At 45.1% G+C, this 23,509-nt stretch overlaps 1 long non-coding RNA gene across 1 annotated transcript; it reads left to right on the top strand.

Moving 5' to 3' along the window:
• The first annotated feature begins 16,097 nt into the window (after nucleotides 1-16,097).
• On the top strand, nucleotides 16,098-19,489 carry LOC111774548 (uncharacterized). Its single transcript, XR_002809542.2, has 4 exons — nucleotides 16,098-16,162; nucleotides 18,256-18,754; nucleotides 18,855-18,998; nucleotides 19,166-19,489. It is a non-coding gene; the product is annotated as an uncharacterized lncRNA (long non-coding RNA).
• The last annotated feature ends 4,020 nt before the right edge of the window (nucleotides 19,490-23,509 follow it).

Below are 23,509 nucleotides of genomic sequence, written 5' to 3'. Positions count from 1 at the left end.
GTATTTTTTGGAGCTTTACTGAGGCATAATAGACAAATAAAATTGTATATCCTTAAAGTGTACATTGTGATCATTTGCCATACGTATATTTTGTGGAATTATTACCACGTTCAGGTTAATTAAGTCCATCACGTCCTCATATCGTTATTTCTTTTGTGAGTGTGGTACAAACACTTAAGGTCTACTCTCAGAAAATTACAGGCATGCAACACAGTGTTAACTATGGTCAACATGCTGTACATTGATCCCCAGAGCTGATTCATCTTATCACTGAAGGCTTGTCCCCTCTGACCAATATCTCCTCATTTCCTCCACCCCTGATAACCGCCATTCCACCCTTTCCATGAGTTTGGTTTTTTGGTTTAGATTCCATACATAAATGAGATCATGAAGTATTTGTCTTTCTCTGTCTGGCTAATTTCACTTAGCATCATATCCTCTGGGTTCATCCACGTTGTTGCATATGGCAGGATTTCCTTACTTTTTCCGGCTGAATAATTTTCCATTGTACATATATACCACATCTTCTTTATTCATCCATCCATCCACAGACACTTAGGTTGTTTCCATATCTTGGCTATTGTGAATAATGCTGCAGTGAATGTGGGGGTGCAGATGGGGGAAGACAGAAGACTCTTAATCCTCCATTTTGCTGACGTCGCTTGTTAAACATTTGAGTGTTAAAATGGTTCAAGCACACCTAGAGTTCCATTACAAAGATTGTCCTAATAAGAGAATACTAATTATGTTTTTAAACTATGATTGGCATGGAAGCTTCAGTACATGAGAAAGCCATCCTAGTTCATATTCTATCTCTGATAATGCCACTGCCTAACTTGGCTTACTACTAATGAGTAATGATTTATTTCAAAGAAAACAGATCAAGACTCTCATAGAATGTGAAATTCTATTTGAAGATTCCCAAAAGGACCAACGTGAAGTATTTAATCTAGCTTCACTGTGCTCTTACACACATCTACACCCCAGCCCTGAATCCACACACCTTGTCATATGTGTGTTTGAAGTTGCATTGGAAAGGGATAAACTAAATTAGTTTTTGTTGAGCCAAATGATTTCTGGCATGAATTATGCATCCTCCATGTAAGCTATGAAACCCGAAAGTACAAATAAGTAAATGTCACTTCTGTGCTTTCCTCAAAGAGCACTCTGATTTGAAGCACACTATGGACATAAATACTGCGACTACTCTTTTAAATGTCAAAGAATGCAAAATTTACTCCATACAAATCTCTCTCTCTCACTCTCTGTGATCTCCATGCAATATTCATGAAGATTCGCATTAGTAAATGAGTTTAGAAAATTCTGTAATTTTTGTCCCATGATGTCTAAATGTGAGTAATCAGTTTGGTGGCATGACTTATGCACTAAATTACAACTTATGAGCATTGCAGAAAAAGGTAGTGTGTTCACTCCAACTATAATGGATCGTCAGTACCTACCAAAATAATAATTATCTTAAGCCAGCTTTATACAAGGTGGGACTTCAGTGTAAATTATAAGTCTTTGGTATTTCTTGGAGTAATGGAATGAAAAACCTCCCAGTATTTGAAAGATATTTATCATCATGGGTTTAATAATCAAAACATTGTGCTATGTCTTCTCATTTTTTTCCCTAAGGCGTTTGATGGGTTTGATCTCCATTCTGTTGGGAGGGGAATCTCTGAGAAAATGGGATTAGCGGGCAATACAGCTGGTACACTTAACAGGGCAAATACATTCTGAAAAACTCAGTTGTAGCCATGCATATCCCCAGGAATGAGATGATATGATGTTACAAACCAAGAGATGCCCAGGAACCTGGCTGTGGACAGAGGGTGGTTTTAGCAGGGAAGGCCTTCTCAAGGAATCATATCTACCCGGGCATTTGTAAGCCATGCCCTGGGCACGAGCCTAGAAATTCAACACCATCCTTTGCTCTTCCATCCACTGAGTAACTATGTGAAGGATACAGGCAAGAGTCTGTGGTCAGGGCCAACGAGACGCATAAAACACAATGTTTGCCTTAGTAGCTCTACTACCACTTCTTACAAACCCATCGTTGATCTTGCTTTTCAGCCGTGAGGGAAGGCAGTGGTGGGCAGACTGCGTGTATGTCTGTGTTTTGGGAGAGAGGATATTGGTTCGTGTTTTCTTAATCCTGTGCTTTTCAACGACGACTGTCTGAAGCAATGAAACTCAACAGAGTAAGAATCATTTTGGGTCAGATTCTCTTTCTTGGGATGTTCTTCCCACGTATTTAGGTGCTCAGCATCTCATCTCAAGGCCCAGCGAGTGTAGACACAAAACCCACCCTGGTTCCTGGCTCATTTCTGTTTTCCTGAAGCCCTCCAGCACTATCAGTCTGTACTCCATCATGTAATTCAAGTGTGCGCATTTGTTTGTTCCATGTGGATCTTGTTTTCCCAATGAGGTCATGACTGACTTCAGTGAAGGAGGAACACCTCCTGTACCTCTTGACTTGACTGTCATCACCATCCATGTGGGTATACAGGAGGCGCTAGAACATGGTGTTTGCTGACTGGTCGGAACCTGATACACTCTTCAGACTCACATGCAACTGGCTTTAATAAGTTGAGGAGGATCTGAGAACTCAAGCCTACCCAAAGAGGCAGCACCCTCAGGACTGCGGCCACGCTGGGAGCCAGGACATTCACCTAGGGGTGAGAAGTGGGGTGTGGACAAAGCCCACAACCCCTTCTGACTGTGACCCACCAGGACCCTGTGAGTTCTTTGTGAGCAAAGGGGTTCAGCTAAGCCAAGGTCTGAGTGGGGGGTATATTATTGGTAACAACAATTTGATAGGACAGTTAAAAGCCAGAAAATCAATGACACACATCGTGAAATGTATGGTACAGTGTTTTAGTGTCTGAAATGATTAAAAGCTACAAATTATTAATAGGATAGAAAGTAAAAGCAATCAAAACCATGCGCAGGGTGGCACGGGTTTGCCAGGGTAGCTCCGGGCTCTGGATTTTGGGGAAATAGCTTTGAGCTCAGCATTCGGATTTAGGACGCTGGCTGTGATGAAGTGGTGCCCCTGCGTCTCGGACCGTGAGATGTGGCCCCCTCGCGGCTTGCTCTTCCTGTGTTAATTCTCAAGGATTCTCTTTCCTTCCTTCCTGTCGATAAATAGTGCCCTGTGGACGTTCCTTCCTCCTCTTTATCTTTCTCCCCCTCTGGCCTGAATTCTGTCTCCTTTTTGGAGGTGATATTGAATTTATCCTTTGTAGTTTAATTTATATTCAGTGAGAATGATCCTTTTTACTGTATGGTCCTGAGTTTTGACAAATGTAGGTAGCTGTGTAGCCACTACCACAATGAAGAAATAAAGTCCCGTCACTGCCCCCAAATTCCCTGAACCTCTCCCCCTGGCAACCACTGATATCTTTTTTGTCCTTAGATTTGGACCTTAGCCAGAAAGTCATATAAATGGAATCATACATATGGAGCCTTTTGAGTCCAGCTTTTTTAAAATATGGAAAAAAGCTCATTTTGGTCTATGTTCTTACGTGTATTCCTTTTTATTGCTGAGTGGGGTTTCATTGTCTGGATATACTGCAGCGTGTCCATTCGGCAGATAAAGAGCGTCTGGGTGGTTTTCAGTCTCGTGTAATTAGGAACAAAGTCACTGTAAATTCTCACCTACAGGTTGTTGTGTGATCACAAATTTTCATCTCTCTGGGGCAAATATCGAAAGTGGGATTGTTAGGTTAGAGGGTAGGTGCGTGTTTGACTTTACAGGACACTGCCACACCATTTTCCAAAGTGGCTGCACTGTTTTGCATACACACCAGCACTTAGTTTGTTAAAAAAGAACAACATTCTAATAGGTGTGCAGTAGGACCTCACTGGGATTTTAATTTGCTCTTCCCTGAGGACGAATGATGAGGAAGGTTTTCTCGTGAGCTTATCCGGATCTTCTTTAGTAGAGTGTCCAAATAGTTTGCCCATTTTGATCATGAATTTTGCTTTCCTCTTATTGAGTTTGGAGAGTCATAACATACGCTGGATCCAAACTCTTTCTCAAACAGGCTTTTGCAAATATCTTCTCCCAGCTTGTGGCTCGTCTTTTCACTCCTTTAACAGCATCATTCCCAGAACACAACTTTTTATTATGATGAAATGTATTGTTTTTTTTTATTTTATAAATCATGCTTTTGGTGTCTTATCCGTGAAATCTTTACCAAACTCAAGGTCAAAAAGATTATAGGTTTAGATTTTAGATTTGTGTTATTAAAGATTCTAAAATAGAAAATGTTAAAATAAGCTTGTTTTAGTCGCTTTACATTTTATATATTGGGTGCATCCTGCCAACCTTCCATTCTCACCAGAGCTCAGTCATGAGCGTTCTTCTTGGTTAGGGGCACAAAGCAAGTATTTCAGGTGGCAGATAAGTTATAGATCTATTTGTCCATATAGAGTTGGACCCAGCAGCAAACTCAGCATCCTTACCCTCCTAAAGCAATACGTGTAGGACCCCTGCTTCCTTTCCTTTGCTAATGACTTACATCCTTCTGGTGAACTAATATTTAACATCGACCTGAAGCTAAAGTTTCTCTTCAGAATCCCAATAATAGAGTCCTTAAATTTGCAGAACCGTTTATACAGAATGTTCACATATGTATCTAATTTAAAGGAAAATTAGAAAAGAAATTTATGGGGCTGGCCTGGAGGCACAGTGGTTAAGTTTGGCACTCTCTGCTTCGGCACCCTGGGTTTGCAGGTTTGGTTCCCAGGTGAAGACCTACACCACTCATGGGTGGCCACACTGTGGCGGTGACCCACATACAAAATAGAGGAAGACTGGCCACAGATGTTAGCTCAGGGCAGATCTTTCTCACCAAAAAGAAAAACAGAAATTTAAAAATGTATCAGATTTTTAAAACGACTTTTAAAGCGTAGAAGTACTTTGTCCTTCTTTGCAAAGGCTGCCACTGAGTAAAGACAGTAGAAAAATTTATTTTTTCTGGGGCCTCTCCTGCACAAATGCCGCAAGACTTAGACTAGACATGATTGGCACACACTTGTTACACATTCAGTCTCAGGGATGCACTAATAGGGCCGACGGAAACATTTCATACAGTTATTTAAACCAGTATCCAAATACTGCTTGGGGTGTACTGTAAATAACTTTCCAATCTTTTATTTTGCGAATTTCACCATTAGATAGCATTTTATTTTTCTATCACAAACGTTAAGTTGTTAAATATAAACATGCAAATGATGTCCTACTTTTCGTAACCTTGTTTTGGAAATTCTTTCTTTTTAACGTTCCAGGATCTTGGGGAAAAGCCCTTGGTTTGGCACATTTGGATGTGTGTGTGTCTAAAAATAAACAGTATTACTCTTATGATTTGTTCCAATATTTAGAAACATCCATCAGTAACACAAAGAAATAACTAAAAACATCTTTTAAAATAAAGGCATTTGGTCTTGGGCTCTCAGGTGATTCAGTTAAAGAGACATAACACAGGCTGTTTCCAGCTTTCTACTTGTGTCCTGCTGCTTCACCCCCACACACCTCTGGTGGGGACAGGTGGGGTGACGGAGTCCTTCGCTGTCTCAGGTTTCCCTGCGTACTACGCATGGTTTCTGGGCACGTAGCGCGGTAGAGTTTTGGAGCTGTATTTATTCCACGGTCTAACCTTGTTATGCTTATTTGTCCCGAGAGTGCACCAGGCCTGTCCTCTTAGTTCTGACATGCATGTATATTTCCATTCCATCACACATCGGGTATTTCAGGGGCTCTCTGGACGCCAAACCCTGGGCTACGGTAATTAGACCCAGATCCCGCCCTCGAGAAACCTGGGGTTGGAGGCTGGACAGCGTGGACGCTCCGTGGTAACTTAGACGCATCTCTTCCTGTGCCTCTGTCCCCTGATCTAGGACAGGGAGTGTGTGCTGTCCATCTTTCTATCCTCGGGGCTCTGTGCAAGGCTCGGCAGACTGCTGGTGCCCAGCGAAAGAAAGGAATGAACCGCATCTCCATTCTTTACAAAATGTGTGACTTGAATAAACTTCATGCAGTCTCTTTGAGCCTGTCATTCCTCGATTAAAAATTAGGGATAATAATGTTGATCTCTTAGGGTTTTGGTGAGGATAGAAGACCATCGTAAATACCAGGACTAGGACCTTGTGGGTGGTATGGTTCCTGTGCCTGGAGGACCCGTAATCCCCACCCTGAGAACCCATCCTCCACCTGCAGGAAGGCCATCGGTGATCTATGTGCTTTCTGACATTTCTTCCCATGGATCAATTAAGATTCATTTCACCGTCAAATTAGAGGAAACCCAAATAGATTGCAAAATAGCACTGGCTTAGTGGTCGCAGCCCATTGCACAGGTGGGTAAGCAGTTTAAAATGTTCCGGGTGGGATGGTGAATCCTAGCTTAGTACGAAGAGCTGTTTATCTCCCAGGAGATACCTGAAGTCTGGGAATGAACCAGGAAGAGGCAGCTTCTGGCTTCAAAAAAAACCTCCTTTATCTTGAAGTTACAGGGTTTTGTGTGGCATTGCTTAGGATACTCAAAATATTTCACACCTCACACAGCCTCTGGGTCCCAACAGATTAGAACTGCATCAGCTGATGAGGAGGATGCCTGTCCACAGCAGGACGGCTGCCAGGCGCATGCCAGCAGCATGACACCCTTGGCTGGTGGCTGCTGCAGAAAGGACTAGTGGACAGTATGGTTCTCACCATCTCCCTCGGTGCAGAATCCCTCGGTAAACAATTGTCTATAATGAAGTAAATGCCCTTTGTCATAAACAGACAAACAAGCAGATAACAAGACCCACAACTTGCGTAACTGAGAAGCAGGCTGCTCTAGACGGTTTTGCCAGGTCCAGATTAGATGGTCTCCAGCCCAGTTCCCCGGACAGTGGGGGCTTGGTGCTCTCCCTGCCAGGTTGCCAGTCCGCCTGGGCCCGCGGCCTGCAGCCTCCATCTCCTGCGGCTTTTACTTCAATTTGTGAATCATCTCACTCTCGGTGAGGCTGCCACGGTCCCCAGAATCTCCTGGATTTGGAAATTCAGCTCTTTCCTTAATTCCCACTTTAATTCTCACCTTTCCAAAGTCTTTCTATGTGTCGCAGACTTTGCTGAAGATTTTTGAAGATAGAGAATTGGACCTTTCAGAGCCTCAGGCAGGACTGAATATTTGGCATCCTGATTTTTAAAGGGTCCCGCGGACACTTCTGTACAGCAAGTGGCAGCCCCTCCTTGGCTTGTGGAGCCCTCCCCACAGCCTGGTTCCCTTGTGGACCCCATCCTGAATCCTAATCTAACCGTAACCCTAAAGTACAATCGGTCCCAGATTCCATTTGCAGAGATGGTCGCTTCTGTTCTCTGTGCTGCTCTGAGCCTTGGCTCACGCCTGCTCCTGAGCCTTCACTGTCAGGATCCAGGTTTGGAAATTACTTCTTGCGAGTTCTTATTAAATTCCTAAGCAAAAATGTTATTATTTTTCTCCAGTCTCTGCCCATGGGTGGAGAAGAGAGTTTTCCTTTCTTTTCTTTTTTCCCCCTGGAAATATTTACAAGAAATACAAAATAGACAGACACAAACAGACGACTATTTCCTAAATCAGAGCTCAGCAAACTCTAGCGCACCTGTCGAATCCGGTCACCAGGATGTTTTATAAATAACGTTCTCTTGGACCCAGCAGGCCTGTGGTTGTGAGGTGTACGGCTGTTCTGCTCCAGCTGCGGAGTGGAGTAGGTGCAGCAGAAACGGCCTCGCCTGCAAAGCCTCAAATGTTTATTCTTCAGCCCTTTGCAGAATAAGTCTGTCGACGCTGCTCTAAACTATGCGTCTGAGGATCACTTGGGTTGCTTACCCTGGAAGACCAATGTGTTACAGCTCAAAGAAAAGAGAGGTTTAACCCACTGGCTGAAATTAACTCATTGTGAAATTGTTTTTGTCCAACTCCAGTTTAAATGCTCTAATTTCTTTGACCTACACAAATGCGAAATGTGAAATTCAAGTGCCAGGTAAACCGGGCCTTTCACATCCTAGAATCTCAGGATTTTATTCTTGAAGACATTGCACCACCTCCAGTTCCTACCTCCCCCCACGGCTCATTCAGACTCACCGCCTCAACAGGAATATTCTTCAATTCACTGATCTTTTCCCAACAACTTGCTTAGGAAACAATGCTTTTCTTTCAGAGCTTCTCAGAATTGCATTTGGCCACATCAGCTCTCGGCAGCACAGAGAATGTGTTTACCCATAAATGTGTTTGTAACTACTTTAAAACGATTACTATGGCCTCATTCTCAAATGCCACACTTTCACATTATTTTGCCGTATTTATAATTGCCTGAAAGATTTTTTCGGAGGACTTGCACTTTATTGGGCCAGAAAAAAAAAACTTAGCATGACCTAAATGTCATCTATCACCTTTTGTTGATTTCTGTTGTGAATGCAAAATAGTTGAGTAATTTAAGACCATGCTGAGAAGTGAAATCGAAAGAGAGAAATGGCACAATTGTCACCTTTTCTGTTCTCTAAAAAGATTCAAAGAAACCCAGCTAAACTTGATAATACAAAATAGAAACGGCAAGGGAAAGACGCAAGGCCATATTTTATTCAACAGAAAAATAGATAAGATGGAGACTAACAGAGGAGAGAACCCAATCAGGGTCTATTCTCATGTGGCTGCTCGGAGGCTGGGGGGCGCGGATGGGGACCGGGATGGGTCCTGGGGCAGGAAGCCAGCGCTAAAGATTCTCGGCCTGACGTTGTGTCGCCTGGGCAGTGTGGCTGCAGCCAGGGCACAATGTGAGATGGGGAGCACCCCAGCTTGGGGGCCTCCGGGTCTTCCGGGGGCTGCGGGGTACGGTGTGGGGTCTCGCTTTGACTTCTCTCAGCCTCAGAGAGTAGAGCAGGATTCTGGCTGTTGGCTGCCTGCCCCGCAACATCGAGGAAACGCAGCCGGCATCACCGAGCCTTCCTGTTAAATCCTCGCCTCCAGCAGCGGGCGACTCAACGACCCTGGTCTTTCATCTGCAGAAACGAAACAGAGCTGAAAGTGTCCCCGAGACCACGTGGCTCATGAGACCTGGGATTTTGGGGAGGGGTAAAAAGAAACCCTTTCCGTAGGGGCTGACTTCACCACTCGTGGGGAGCGGGTTGGGTGAAGCTAGAGGGGGGACGGGGGGTCAGTTTGAATCCCACCCCGGCCTCTTACCAGCCTGTGATTTGGGCAAGTTAGTACTTTCTGTGTCTCCGCTCCCTCATGCCCCATTCTGTAGGTGGCTGCGGATTAACTTAAATGGACGGCGTGCACGCCGGTGGGTTGGCGGTCGGCCCCTTCGGAGGCCCCATCGTGACTCTCCCCTAACGTGGGTTTATTGCGCCCAAGCCCGCAGCCCTCCCAGGACAAGGAATGAGCCCCACGAAATGCTTCGGGATTGAGCGGGATTTACACATCGGCCCGAGGGTTAAGGTTTCACATCACACCTTGAGTTAGCAGAGCACCTAAACTTGTCTGTCTTTTCTTTGTATGATGGAATCCAAGACCCCGACCCGCTCTGGGAAATTCTGCTAAAATCTCACACGTTTTCGTAAAATTTACAAGTGTCTTTATAGGTGAAGCTGGAATATTACTACTGAGAGCCAGATTGAGGATCTTGGGAACAAGAGGCTTTTGTGGGTTACAAGGACCCTAAACTCTCTGGGGTGACTCCTGCTGAGTCACTGGGCGTCTCTGTGCTCCAGGCTCTGCCACCTCATATGTCTTCACCATAATCCAAGGAGGCAGGTGCTATTATGCGTCCCTTTCAAGAGGGGATGTGAGATGGAGAGGGAGGGGCGAGGGGTGGGGGAGCTCAGGGCTGCGGCTACAGGCAGAGCTGGGATTCCAACTGGGCTGCCTGCCTCCAGACCTCACACAGGCCCCCGACTGCCCCGTCATCCTGCCTTTCAGAGGGAGACGACCACATGCACAGAGGCATACACGCCACACACATGCCGACACAGAGCACGCACATGCAGCGCACACCGCATGTACATACATGCTTATACTTAGACAGACACACAGAAACTCACACACATGTACAAGCACACACACAGAGGCATCCCCCACACTCCTCTCGGAACACGTGAAGACATCGTATCCATTTTGTGTCCTAATTCACGCCAGGTGGGGTGGGATTGCTTCTGTGTGCAAAACCTTCTTCTCCTGGGCTTAAAGAGATTAAACTGTGAGTCAGGCCTCTCTCACCACGGTGGGCTCTGACCCCTCTTTTATTCTTCAGGTCATGTCACTCTTATGTCACTGTCTGTGCCAGTGAAGCTCTGTAGTCACAGGAGAACACATCTGCCACCTAACACCTTTGAAAGGTGGCAAATCACCTGCCTGTGGCCTCTGTCCGAATTTCCAGTGACAACTGATGATGCTGAGGGGAGTAACAGGAATGCCATTGGGTTCCAGGCACTGGCTAATTCTTTCCACATCTTGTTCTCCAATAGATCTTCTCAGTCCCTGTGCCATAGGTGAGTTAATTAATGCTCAGATGCTAAATATTTGGCCAACCCCACAACTAGTAAGCAGCAGAATCAGGATTTGCAAATAGTCCTGAGTCTGACCCCAAACTTGAGCTCTGCCCCATTCCACAGCCTCTTGGGGGCGGGGCTGGCCTTGGTGACTTGGGGACCTTAGACTGATGTGCGGGTGACATTCTGGGGCTTCCGCCTCTCAATCCTCAGAAGTCACGCAGCTCGCTCTTGGCACACTTGCTTGGAGAACTAAGGAGATATTTCATCTCGAAATAGTAGAGAAGTTCCTTCCCAAAGCTGGAATAGGCCTCGTGAGGTACTGAGCAGACTGTCCCCGGAGGAGAGCAAGGACACACCTGATCAGAGCCTCAGAAGGTGTGTGAGGGGGAAGAGGTGAGAAAGGTCACTTGGCCAGAGTCTCATGTTAGCAAAGGACTTCAGATGAAAACTTCTGCAGTTCAGCAACGTGACGTGGATGCTGCAGTGACCGAGGAAGAAGTCGCTGAGACAACCTCACCGTGTGGCTCATGCCTGGACTTCACCATGTGCAGAGGGCATGCAAGCCACCATTTTGAGGCTTTTGTAAGCATAGCACTGTGTACTTTGTGGAGGTGTGGCCAAATGTCAACTTGTTAAATGAAAATATATAAATGTATATCATTTTAAAACCTGTTTTGGAATTCCTTTATTAAGGAAAAAAAATACATTTTCTTGGAACCCTAGAAAGTTGGCAGATGATCCAGCAATTGCTCTTTTTGGCATTTACCCAAAGGAGCTGAAAATGTACGTCCACACAAAAACCTGCACGAGCATGTTTATAGCAGTTTTATTCATAGTTGACAAAACTTGGAAGCAAGCATGACGTCCTTCAGCAGGTGAATGGATAAACAAGCTGTGGTCCATCTAGACAAGGAAATATGACTCAGCGCTAAAAAGAAGTGAGCCATCAAGCCATGGAGGAGCCTTAAATGCATATGACTAAGTGAAAGATGTCAGTCTGAAAAGGCCGCATACTGTATGCCTCCAACTATATGCTTTTCTGAGAAAGGCACAACCGCAGAGACAGTAAGATGAGCGGTTGTCAGGGATTCCGGGGAGGGAGGGATGAACGGGCAGAGCACGGAGGGTTTGGAGGGCAGCGAAATACTCTGTGATCCCATAATGATGGATACTTGTCATTGCACATTCGTCCAAACCCATGGAATGTAGCACGCTACAGTGGACCCTGATGTAAACTACAGATTTGGGTGATGATGACGTGTCAGTGTAGGTTCGTCAGTTAGAACAAATGGACCACCTGGTGGGGGATGGTGATGATGGCGGAGGCGGTGGGGAGGGGGCCAAGGGGTCCACGAGACTCTCTGTACCTGCCCCCAATTTTGCTGTGAATATAAAACTGCTCTAAGAAAATAAAGTCTCAAAAAAAAGATCAGCGAAGGCTGTGCTTCCTGCAGCCTCTGAGAGTCCACGGCTGGATGACCACGTAGTGTGGCTGTGGTGGAGAGGACTCCAACGCTGGATGAGCGGGTGGCCGGCTAATGCCCCTTCCTGGTCTCAGCCATGTGGCCTTGGAGAAGAGCTGATGGTGGAGACAGAAGACGACTGTGCAGATGTTGTCTCCGTCAAAGGATTCTTTGCTACGTCACCCAGAGTGACTTCAGGAATAAGAGGGCTGTGCCTTAGCCTGGCTGCAACGGATGGCAGCAAGTCTTTTGGGCTTCTTGTCCTGATGTGGAATATTTCTTTTATATCTTCCATTACGGAGATGCCCCAAACAAGGCAGGGTAGAACTGACTTGCTAACGCCAAACTACATTAATAGCCCGAATTAGAGCTGCTTTCAGCTTCCCAACATGCAAAGACATGAAAAAGAAAATTTGGTAAAAAGAGAGAAATGCAGTTGTGAACATCTGTTTTGGTTCACTCAAAAACCTCCCCCGCATTCAATTTTCCCCTGAGGACCCAGCCTCCCTCCTTCCCCCGTCTGTCTGGTGGGGATGTGAGGCTGTTCCCCCCAGCCCCCTCCTGGTTCCGGAGCTGTTCACATCTCCCAGGACTTCCTTTCCCATCTGTTCCCTCTCCTGCTCATAGCTCTGAGTCTCGGATGAGCAGAGGCATCAGTCCTGGGTTTCTTGCTGTACCTGTTGACAAGGAGGCCCTCTCTCCAGGGGCCGCTGGGAGCATGGAAGCCGGCAGGGGGCAGGCCCAGAGCTTGTTGAAGCTGCTGGAGAATGGAACCAACCTAGACCAGCACTGCAGAGAGATGGGGAGACAAAAATCTCAGAACTTCATTTCAGCACCTGGTTCTACAGGCCCAGAAGCCAGATCTGTCCCTCATTCCTTTACTTGGGTGTTGAGCCAGTTTAATTGGTAATTAGAAGTCATTTCTTCACTATATTCAACAATCAGGAACATTTTGAGGAAATGTTACTAATAAAAAAGACTCCAAAAGATGAAAATGCATTTCGTAATATTTCTGTGCAAAAGACTTCAGAATCTATTTATACTCGACATCAACCATCTTGGTTATCTGGATTTTTTTAGTTCACAGCAGCTGCTAAGCGAGTTGGAAGGAAAAGCAGCTAGAGGCAGTTCAGGGAGGGTGAAGGGAGGATGGTTAGGAGGAGGCCTTTGAAAAGCAGTAAACACAGAAAAGTGAAAGGCACGACAGGTGGGGATACTCTTCCATCCCACAGGGCTGGAAAGTTCCTCAAAGCAGGCTGTGGGTACTTGCAAAGCTGCTGGTGGATGTACCGGAGATGCGCTGCAGGGGTAAACTGAGGGATCAGTGGAAGGGGGCCATCTTCATGATTCCTGAGCTTCAGATCCCTTTCCTTTCAGCACGAGCTTGCGAGAGTGGTAGTTAGTGATGTCAGAGCTGGTTTAACGTCAGGCTCTGCTGCCCAGAGCGTGAGCTCCGGGGAGCCGCTGCCCCCACTGCTGTGCCCCCACCCCAGGGCCCTGCATGAAGGGCTCATCAAATATTCAAGCTTTAAAGAAAAATCACTTAAATAACTTTTAGTTTTTTAAAAACTCTAACTGTTTGGAATGCCTTTTTTTTTTTGCTTAAGATAGCGCATAGTTGAGACATCAGAATGTGTCCTCTTTTTTTCCTTCTTCTTGGGAAAAAGACTGGTGTTGCAGCATTTCATTCAGGAACCGCTTTTCCCAGAAACTCCAAGCCCTGGTCCCAAGTCAAGACTCATGCTTAGAAACCTCATGTAGTCATGAAAGGTGTTATTTTTTTATTCAAGGATTGCTTGTAATGAGCGTAAGAGACAATAAGATTGGGGAGCCATTCCTCCCGCCTCCTGAAATTCTGGGCAATTTTCCCTTGCGTGAGGAATGGGAAATCTGACTTAGGAAAGCCTTAAAAAGCCCGCCAGGGCTTGCCTCAGCCTTTCTGCCCACCTTCAGGAGAAAGCTCCCGTACAGAGTGGTCCCTTCAGTGCCCTTCTCTGTCTGCGGGTTGGCTCTACACGCTCTGAGCAGCTTGGGGGTTCATCACGCCCCTGAGCCTCTTTTTCTGCAGCTCGGGTAACTTCTGCCATCCGGAGGCGACGCTGGAGGGGACGTTGTCTGTGGGGAGTCCTCGGCTCGCTCTGGGATAAGTGACACAGCTGACTGCAGCCAGCAATGAAATACCCTGCTTCCTCCTAAACAGACACTGGTGGAGCTGAACGATGCCCCGAAGGAGAGGGCACCATGGTCACTGTGTGCACACGTGGAAGGTGTGAATTCTCTTCCACTCTGTGCCACCTGACAGCTGCCTCCTGAGGTCCCCTGGTGTGGCTCACAGCATAAGTGGCTGGGCACCTTTCCCACTGAACTTACGTGTAACTGATGGCAGCTCCCTCGGCAAATGGGCCGGGCAGGGGAGCTTAGCTTCAGAGCCCTTGGGACTCACACAGTTCAGGTGTGGGGTCAGGGGGCACAGAGAGAAAAGTCCTTGAGACACTCGTGTTTCCTCTCTGCAATGAGAAGAGAGTTCCAGAGAGACAGTGAAGCAGAATTTAAAAACAAAACAGGCAGATTTACTTCCCAGAGTCCGTCTCCCTTCACGGATGGAAATGGCTGCTCCAGCCTCAAGGTGGTCCCTGTACTCTGTGCGGTAAAACCTCTTTGTTGGTAAAACATAACATAAAATACCGTTTTAACCATTTTTAAGTGTACAGCTCAGTGGCATTAAGTACATTCGCTTTGTTATGTAACCATCAGCACCATCCATCTCTTTCTCCATCTTCCCAGACTGAGGCTCTCTCCCCATCGCCCTTCCCCAGCCCCTGGCACCCACCATTCTACTTCCTGTCTCTGTGAATATGATTCCTCTAGGGACCTCATATAAGTGGAATTGCACCATATTTGTCCTTTTGTGACTGGCTTATTTCACTTAGCATAATGTCCTAAGGTTCATCCAGGTGTAGCATGAGTCAGAATTTCCTTCCTTTTTCAGGCTGAGTCATATTTCATTGTATGTACAAACTACAGTGAACTTTAATTTTTTAAAGCACTTTTAGGTTTACAGAAAAATGGAGCAGATAGTAGAGAGGGTTCTCATACACCACCCCCACCTCCAGTTCCCCCTATTATTAGCATCTTGCATCGGTGTGGGATATTTGTCACAATTGATAAGACAACATTGATACAGTATTAACGGAGGTCCATAGATTACATTAGGGTTCACTCTTTGTGTTGTTCATTCTACAGATTCTACCAAATGCATAACATCACAATCCCACCCTTACAGGATCACACAGAGTAACGTCACTGCCCTGAATCCCCCTGTGCTCCATCGACTCGTCTCTCTTCCCTGTTTCCTCTCAGCCCCTGGCAACTACTACTTTTCAGCATCTCCATAGCTTTGCTTTCTCCAGAATGTCACATAGTTGGAATCAACGGAGCCTTTTCAGCTTGCCTTCTTGTGGTAAACAAGACACATTTAAGGTTCTTACATGTCTATTTGTGACTTGATAACTCATTTGTTTTTATCGCTGAGTAATATTCCATTGTCTGGATGTACCGCACCGTGTTTATCCACAGGATCCATTCTTTTAGGCAACTTTGGCCTCAGTTGGGTTATTAGATGGAGAGGGTCACAGGAGTGGAAGCAGAGACCAACTAAGAGGCCTTCATAGTTGTCCAGGCAAGAGATGACCACGGCTTGTACTGGGAGGTCACAGGGGAGGTAGAAAAAGTGGACAGATCCCAAAGGTATCAAGAGGGAGGCTTTAATGAATGAGTCTTGAATTTAACTGTCCCTTCCGGAAGCAAGAGGACCTCAACTCTCATGCCCACAAATCATGAACATCTTCTCAAAGCAGAAGCTTCTGTCCTGGCACTTGGACAATCGCAACTGACACCAAGCCACCCACGGCAAGGACAGGAAGCCTCAAGGATGCTGTGCCGGAAAGAATACAGCTGTTGGGTTAGCCTGGGTTCCAGGCCAGCTCTGCCACTGTCTCCGTGACCTTCCGTCAATCCTGTCCACATTATGGTTCTTAATCCTGGTTGCAATTAGAATTTGGAGCTTTTGAAAAATTCTGATGTCAGACATATTCTGACCCCGCCCTCACCCCCCCACCCCACCCCAGAATTCTGCTTTTGTCACCAGGTGACTCTTTCAAGAGCAGTTCTGGAGAAAAATGTGAGTCCACAGAACACTGCAATAAGAGTTGTTAGGACTCGGGGAACAAGGAAGGAACTGACTTTATGTTGGTCGGGGGTGGATTGAGGAAAAGGACTTTCTGAATTGAAGTAGAATTCTACGGTACTTTTCCCTTGGACTCTTGTATTGCTAAGTAATAGCAACCAGCGGAGTCAGCTCAAGCAAATTTAATCATAAGGCTGTATTTGGGGGAAACCCAGGGCAGGTGGGCAGCCAGCTTTGGGGATCAGATGAAGGGATTGGCCAAGTATGTCTCTCTTGTTTGCTCGCTCTCTGTGCACAAGGCAGGGGACGGCTGCCCTAAGAGTGGTTGGTCAGCAACGACGCATTCCTCAGTTACTATCCTGAGCAGCCACCAGCTGGGGGGCCCTGACCCCTGATTCTGAACAGTGCTGGAATGAAAGTGATTTGCCCACATCTGCCCTGGGGTTGATAGCAGGATAGGCAGATAATAAAAGTTAAATACATAGGAGGTCAGGTGGCAATAAGTCCAATTGAGGGAAAATAAGAGAAAGAAGGAGAATAAGGCCCTCAGTGATGGGTGGGAGTGGTGTTGAATTTTAAACACAACAGTCAGGGAAAACAATATTTTTTAGTCTAAGTATGTCCTATGCAATATTGAGGGCATACTTATTCTGAAAATAATTCACGGTTAATCTGAAATTCAAATGTAATTGGGTCCTGTACTTTTACTGCTAACCTTGGCAACCCTTTTAATTTTAATCTCCTTGGTCTGGGCCTCACTGAGAACTCTGAGTAAAGATCTGAGAGGCAAATGAAGGAGTCAAGTGGGTGTCTGGGTGAGGAGCATTTGTGAGGAATGCAAAGTCCCTGGGGCAGACTCATGCAGCGTGTTTGAGGAATAGCAAGGAGGCCAGCCGATGGGAGTGAGTTGGAGGTAAAGTCAGAGAGGCCACTCTCAGGGCCTTGGCCTTGACTCTGGTGAGCTGGGGGCTAGTGGAGGGTGTGAGGAGAGCAGGGACACGCCTGACTTTTATGACCCCATTGGGCTGCTGGTTGAGAGTCGAAGCAGCTGGATCAAGGGCCGCAGCACAGAACTCCTGAAGAGTCTACTGCAGCGACCCAAGACACAGAGGGTGGGGGCCAGGACCTGGGTGTCAGCAGATACAATGCTGAGACATAGCCAGAGCCCACATGCATTTTGATGGTAACATCCAGGACCAGCTACATAATTTGCAAGGCCTAGTGCAAAACAAAAATGCTGGGCCCCATGTTCAAGACAATGAAGAATTTCAAGATGGCACCCTCAAAGCATGAAACCCCTTCTAAGCGAGAGGCTGTTTGTGGCTGCACAGGCCACAGGGCCATGAAGCTGGACCTGGTCGAGGACTGTAGAGTGTGAAAGAGGTTTCTGCCAGATGAATTGCATTTATGGAGTTGGTGTTGACTGAGACAGAGAGCCTGATGGAGCAGGTTTGGTGCGGCGACGCAGATGAGAGACTGGGGAAAAAAGGGGAAAACCCCCTTCTGGCCTTTCTACAGTCCAGATAATTGGAAGTGAGGCATCCCAAAGTGCAGTAATTTTAGTTTTAGTGCCATTCAGCTTCATTTTCCTCATAAATGTCTTTCAAATTGGAGACAAGATATGAGCGTGGGGTGGGAGATGTGTACACAACCCAGAGAATGTTGTTGAAGGAGTGTGTGTGCTGGTTTTCTGGACACGAGGCAATTTTTAAAAATAATATTTTAAAACACCCTAATAACTAGAATACTATAAACTGATATGAACAATTAAAATTTATAGGTTCAAATAATGCCTGAACTAAAAGGGCAATTTTTCCAAAATAAACTTTATGATTTATAGTAAGCTTTTATGTAAAAAAGTATGCAAATTCCTTTGCATATAAAAATAATTTTAAGGTGAAGTATTAGTTTATAGGAAGCTAGTAATTTTTGTATTTTTTTGGTTTCATTTACATTTTTGTCTTATTTTTAATGCTCTGTTTTAGTAGATTATCTTAGGTTTTCCTACAAATAATTATATGGTCTGAAAATAAGAATAATTTTGCTTTTTCTTAGCCAATATTTATATCTCTTATTTTGTTTCACAGGAAAGTATAAATAGGAAAAATATTTCCTTCACAATAGCAACACAACTCATGAAATACACAGAAATAAGAGAGTAAATGAGTGTATGAATTATATGAAGAAAACTATGGAACTCTACCAAGGAGTCTTAATGCCTGGTGAGATGTCCATTTTCATGGGGTGATTCAACACCAGGAAGAAGCCTTTTCTCCCCACATCAATCTACAGAGTCAGAGAAACTCTAGTAGGATTCTAATAGGATATTTATTGAATTGTGACAAAGAATTTCAAAAGTTCATTGGGTATGAAATAAAAATGAGATAATCTCAGAAAATTTTAAAGAAGAATAATTGTTAGGAGGGTCAGCCTGACTAGCCACTCCAATAAGAAGTAAGAGTAACTTAAACAGAATGGTACTGATGTGAGCATGGGCAAGACCAGGAGAAGAGCACGGTCGTGACGCAACCCCAAGCACACACTGGAAATGGAACAGGACAGAGACGGCATCACTCGGCAGAAGAGGTAGGTGCTTATTCAGTTATCAACTTACAGAATTAAAAGCTGGCTCCTCACCTCACCCACTTCAAGGACAAATCAGATTAATTACATTTTCGATTATTAGGAATGAAGCTGTTGGTATAGAAAAAGCAGTGAGCAAGACTTTTCTGAACAAGTCAAGAAATCTAGAATCCTGTGGGTAAAACAATGCGGAAATAACCCAACCGGAAGCCCCATGACAAGGGAGCCCAAGGGGAGCGTCTGAGAGGTCAGACCCTGGTAGACCGGGGCAGAGGATGGGTCAGGTGATGGGGAGGGGGCACGAGAATGGCCAGCCCACTGGACAGGCTTGTATTTCAGGGGCAGTGGGGTTGGGCTGAGGACCTGCTCACACCTTCATATCGCCATGTGCAATACTCACCTTCCGTCGTGTAGGAAACTTGGGAGCGCATCTTCCTCACCTGAAAGATGGAGGCAGCTATTCCTGCTTTGTTCATCGTGCTGGTCTTTTCAGTATTGTTTGAGTTAATGGATGTGAAAACTCTATACACACTGTAAAGGACTGTGGCTCCCATTGTCCTCATGGAGGGACCATCTTCACCTGGATTCAAGTCAGTCAGAGACAGAGATTAATAAATTGCACCACCCACTGATTTTACATTTCAACTTTCTTACATGTGTCTTAACGAGTTGATTTAACTTTGAAAATTTAAACTTATTTGCTACAAGTAAATATATACACGTGTATTACACACACCAGGGAAGGAAGAGCTTTTTCAATCATGTCTGGCCCGTTTCCTGGGAGCGATCTTGGTTTCCCTACGTAGGCTGACTCTACATCCTTAACCACCACTTCTCCAGCCCCAGGGAAGCCGCACTGAAATCAGCCCAGCACACGTGGAATGATTTCTGTGCTTGGCCCCGAGATGATGCGGTGTGGGAGGGCAGAGTTAGGAAACATCTCTGTCATAAATAAGTGTGTGGTCTGTGTGCAGACACCAAACCTACTGTGAAATATTAAGCAAGGCATGTCTCTTTCTACACTTTCCTGTACGTGTTGCCCTCTTCCAACCCAACCAGCTAGGACACTGGCTTACTGCCCCAAAGTGTAACAGGTACAGAAATAAATCAAATAGAAAGCAGACAAATCAAGGCCCAGCTCAGCTTTGGAGCCTCCTGGTATCACTGCCTGTGTGGTCAGCTGCCACATGGTACCAGGGATTTGTCTGTGTGACCAACAGTGTACAGCAGAAGTGACGGGCGTCCTGGCCGAGATTAGCTTATTCAAGATGTCGATCTCAGTTGCTTTCTGGCTCTCCCATCACTCGTTCTGGAGAGGCCGCTGCCATGACACCAGAGCAGGCTTATGAAGAGGCCCAGATTGTGAGCGACTGAGGCCTCCTGCCAACAGCCACGTGAGTGAGATCAGAAGCGAGTCCTCTGGCCCCAGTGAAGCCTTCCAATGACAGCAGCCCAACCAGCAGCCTGCAAGAGATTCTCTGCCAGAACCTCCCAGACAAGCTGCTCCCAGATTCTTGACCTGACAAACTGTGTTGTTTCGAGTTAAGTTTTGGGGTAATGTATTATACAGTGATAGATAAATAATATGGTCACATCAATAAATCTGCCAACTTCCTCTGATTGTTCATAAAAATTCAGCTTTCATCTTATTCGTTCCTTTATGGGCATACTTCTATCACTGAATTTGCATTATCAAATGTTGACTTGATCATCTCCCCGCATTCACTGTGGGATCTACGAGGGCAGAGGTCAATGCTTTATTTTCGTTTCTGAATCAGCCAGCTCTTTGGCACTCCATATGTAGTTCTTGAGTGAAATAAATGGAAAAGAATGTGAGTGTAGAGAAAGAACCACCGAGAGTGTCAGGCACCGTGAGTTGCTGGAGTGGACTGTGTGTCCTTTCAAACTCTGCTTAGAGCAGACTAGGCCCTGGATTTAAAACAAGATTGAAAGGCATTTACAGTATTCTGAAAATCCCACTCTCTTACTTGGAAGGTAAAGAGTAGCTTGTTCCGACATAACGTGGTGGAGTGGCGCAGATCCTTTAGGTTCACTTCCAGAGGAAGGGAGATAACGCCACGCTCAGTGGTTACAATTCCCCATTTTAAGAGTTTGCATAGCAAGCAAATAAAATTCAGTCCTTTGGAAGGACGTCCTCCAGAGCAAAGAGCAGAAGCCGTTTTGTCCCCACAATTACAGCTACAATGAGAAATGGGGTTTGGTTTTTTACAAAAGGAACTCCATTGTGGTCGGGGTCATGAAGGAAGTGGCCGTGAGCAGTCTGCAATCACCGGATTATTTGTGAACCGAGGGTCGCTATACCTTTGTTGTGAAAACAGTCTTTTCTACCCCTGAACATAAAATCCTCTTCACCCCGCCCCGTGTTCCAGCGTGATTCCACAGGCGCCTTTGTCCGGTGGAGAGGATGCACGTTGATTTAACAGGCCAGAGACCAGGTGCATAATTCAGCCTTTATTCTGTCCATTTATTGCTACTTTTACAGCTGTCACCACACTTAGAAATCGTAAAAGGAGAAAGAGCTCTCTCGGTCTCCTAGTCACTATCTGAGAAAGGTTTTGTGAGTATTGGAGCTGCAGTTTTCTCCTTGAACCGTTTCCAGACATCCTGGAATGCAGAGTCCACCAGCTGCGTTCGCAGACGATGGGGAGATGAGGAAAGCGGGGCTAACTCTTTGGGTTTCTGGGACGACCTGAACAAATTCTGGAAGAAAAATAAGCTAAAGGAAACAGCTATGAGATTTGGATCACAGCAGCGGGCGGCGTGGGGCCGAGTGTTGTCTGGGCTCCCTCACCTGCGCATGCGTGCCTGGGGCGGTCCAGGGCATCCAGAAGCCCGAGAGGGCAGCGGGGCCGCGACCTGGGCTCAGATTGGGGGCCCCTGGATGCCCAGTGGGAGGCTGGTGTGCCCTTTGGTTCCTGGAACCCAGTTCTGTGACATCGGTGTAAAGATTGAACCTTGTCAGTAAATTATTACCAAACGAAAACATACCCGTGGACATTTCAATAAAGCACAGTAGGGAGTTGCAGAGTTCTTCCAAGTTTGGAATCGCTGGTTTTGAATACTGCTGCAGCATTGCAAAGCCAATATCCACAGTCTTACATATAGACACTAAGTGTAAAGACCATTGCATTCAATGGAAAATAAAGCTATTTTCATATGATGCTCCCAACGACTCAATTATCAACAAGAGATCATTTAAAATTGTGTTTCTTTTAGCAGAAGATAGAGCATACATCATGTTTTGAATTGTGAACAAATCAGGAAGCCACTTTCAGTTTCTTGTAAGATCTCCCTAAGTTATGAATGTCTGAGGAAATGTTAAAATGCCTTTCTATAAATTCACGTTTAAAATTAAATTCAGATATACACAAACTGATTTGTATAGAGTTAAATATTTTTAGAAAAATTGTTCTGCAAGAATGATCACCTCATGATGTACTAAAACAGGTCTATCACCATAATTTTCCAGAGATTTGTCCCAAATTTGTCCCAATCTAGAAAATAGTTTTCCCAACTTTATCAAAATACAATTGCCATATAGCATTACTTAAGTTTAAGGTGTACAATGTAATGATTTGATGCATGAATACATTGCAAAATGATCACCACATTAAGGTTAGTTAACACATCCATCATCTCAAATAACTGGGTGTTTTTGTAGTAAGAACATGTAAGATCTACTGTCTTAGCAACTTTCAAGAATGTAATACAGTACGATTAACTATATTCATCATTTTTTTTTCCTACTTCTTCTCCCCAAAGCCCCACCCCAGTACATAGCTGTGTATTTTTAGTTGTGGGTCCTTCTAGTTGTGGCATGTGGGACACCGCCTCAGCATGGCCTGATGAGTGGTGCCATGTCCTCGCCCAGGATCCGAACTGGGGAAACCCTGAGCCGGCCAAGCGGAGTGCCGAACTTAACCACCCGGCTGTGGGGCCAGCCCCACTATATTCATCATTCTTAACAGCTCCGGTAACAGTTGCATCGGCAGAAAGATCCTTCTCAAAATGAAAATTTATCAAAAATCATTTGTATTTGCCAAGAGCAATTAATATTGCTTTCAGTTATGTCAGTTGAAAATGAAATTGCTAAGAGTATAAATTTTGATTATCTAATAAATGAATTTGCAGAAAAGTGATCCAGAAAAATCTGATTATCAATAAAGATATCATATTATAAAGTAGTATTATTTATTGTATAAAATTATGATACTTAACATATCTTTTATAGGTAATAACGTATGTTTAAAGGAAAAGGCTTTGTATTTTAGTAACTTTGACTTCACTTTTCTTCCTCTTTCTGTACAAGGAGTTGCACATTTGCATTTTTCTCTGGGCCTCACCGATTATGTAGCTGGCCCTATGACTATCTAACACGTGCTGGGTAGAGAAGATGTGCAATAAAATTAGCATCGTAAATACTTACAGTCATAGGATGTTCCAGGTGATGTGTCGTGAAAACTAGAGCAAGATAAGCAGATTGTGGAATGCACAGGTGTGGCAGGGTGCAACCTTGACAGAATAAACCACATGGAAAACTTATGAGACCATTGACTTATTTTATTGCTGATTCATATATATTTGGGTGTTTAGTAGACAAAGGGGAAACAATTGTTGATTGTTATATTATAGGCAATTGTTACTGCTTATCAATAACAAAGTTTGACTGCTCGACAATATTTACTAAAACATGGAGAAACGCTAGATTTGTTCAAAACAATGATTTTTAACAGATGA

Source organism: Equus caballus, chromosome 8 (genome assembly GCF_041296265.1).
Source record: "Equus caballus isolate H_3958 breed thoroughbred chromosome 8, TB-T2T, whole genome shotgun sequence".
Classification (NCBI taxonomy): domain Eukaryota; kingdom Metazoa; phylum Chordata; class Mammalia; order Perissodactyla; family Equidae; genus Equus; species Equus caballus.
This window is presented reverse-complemented; position numbering and strand designations above follow the sequence as displayed.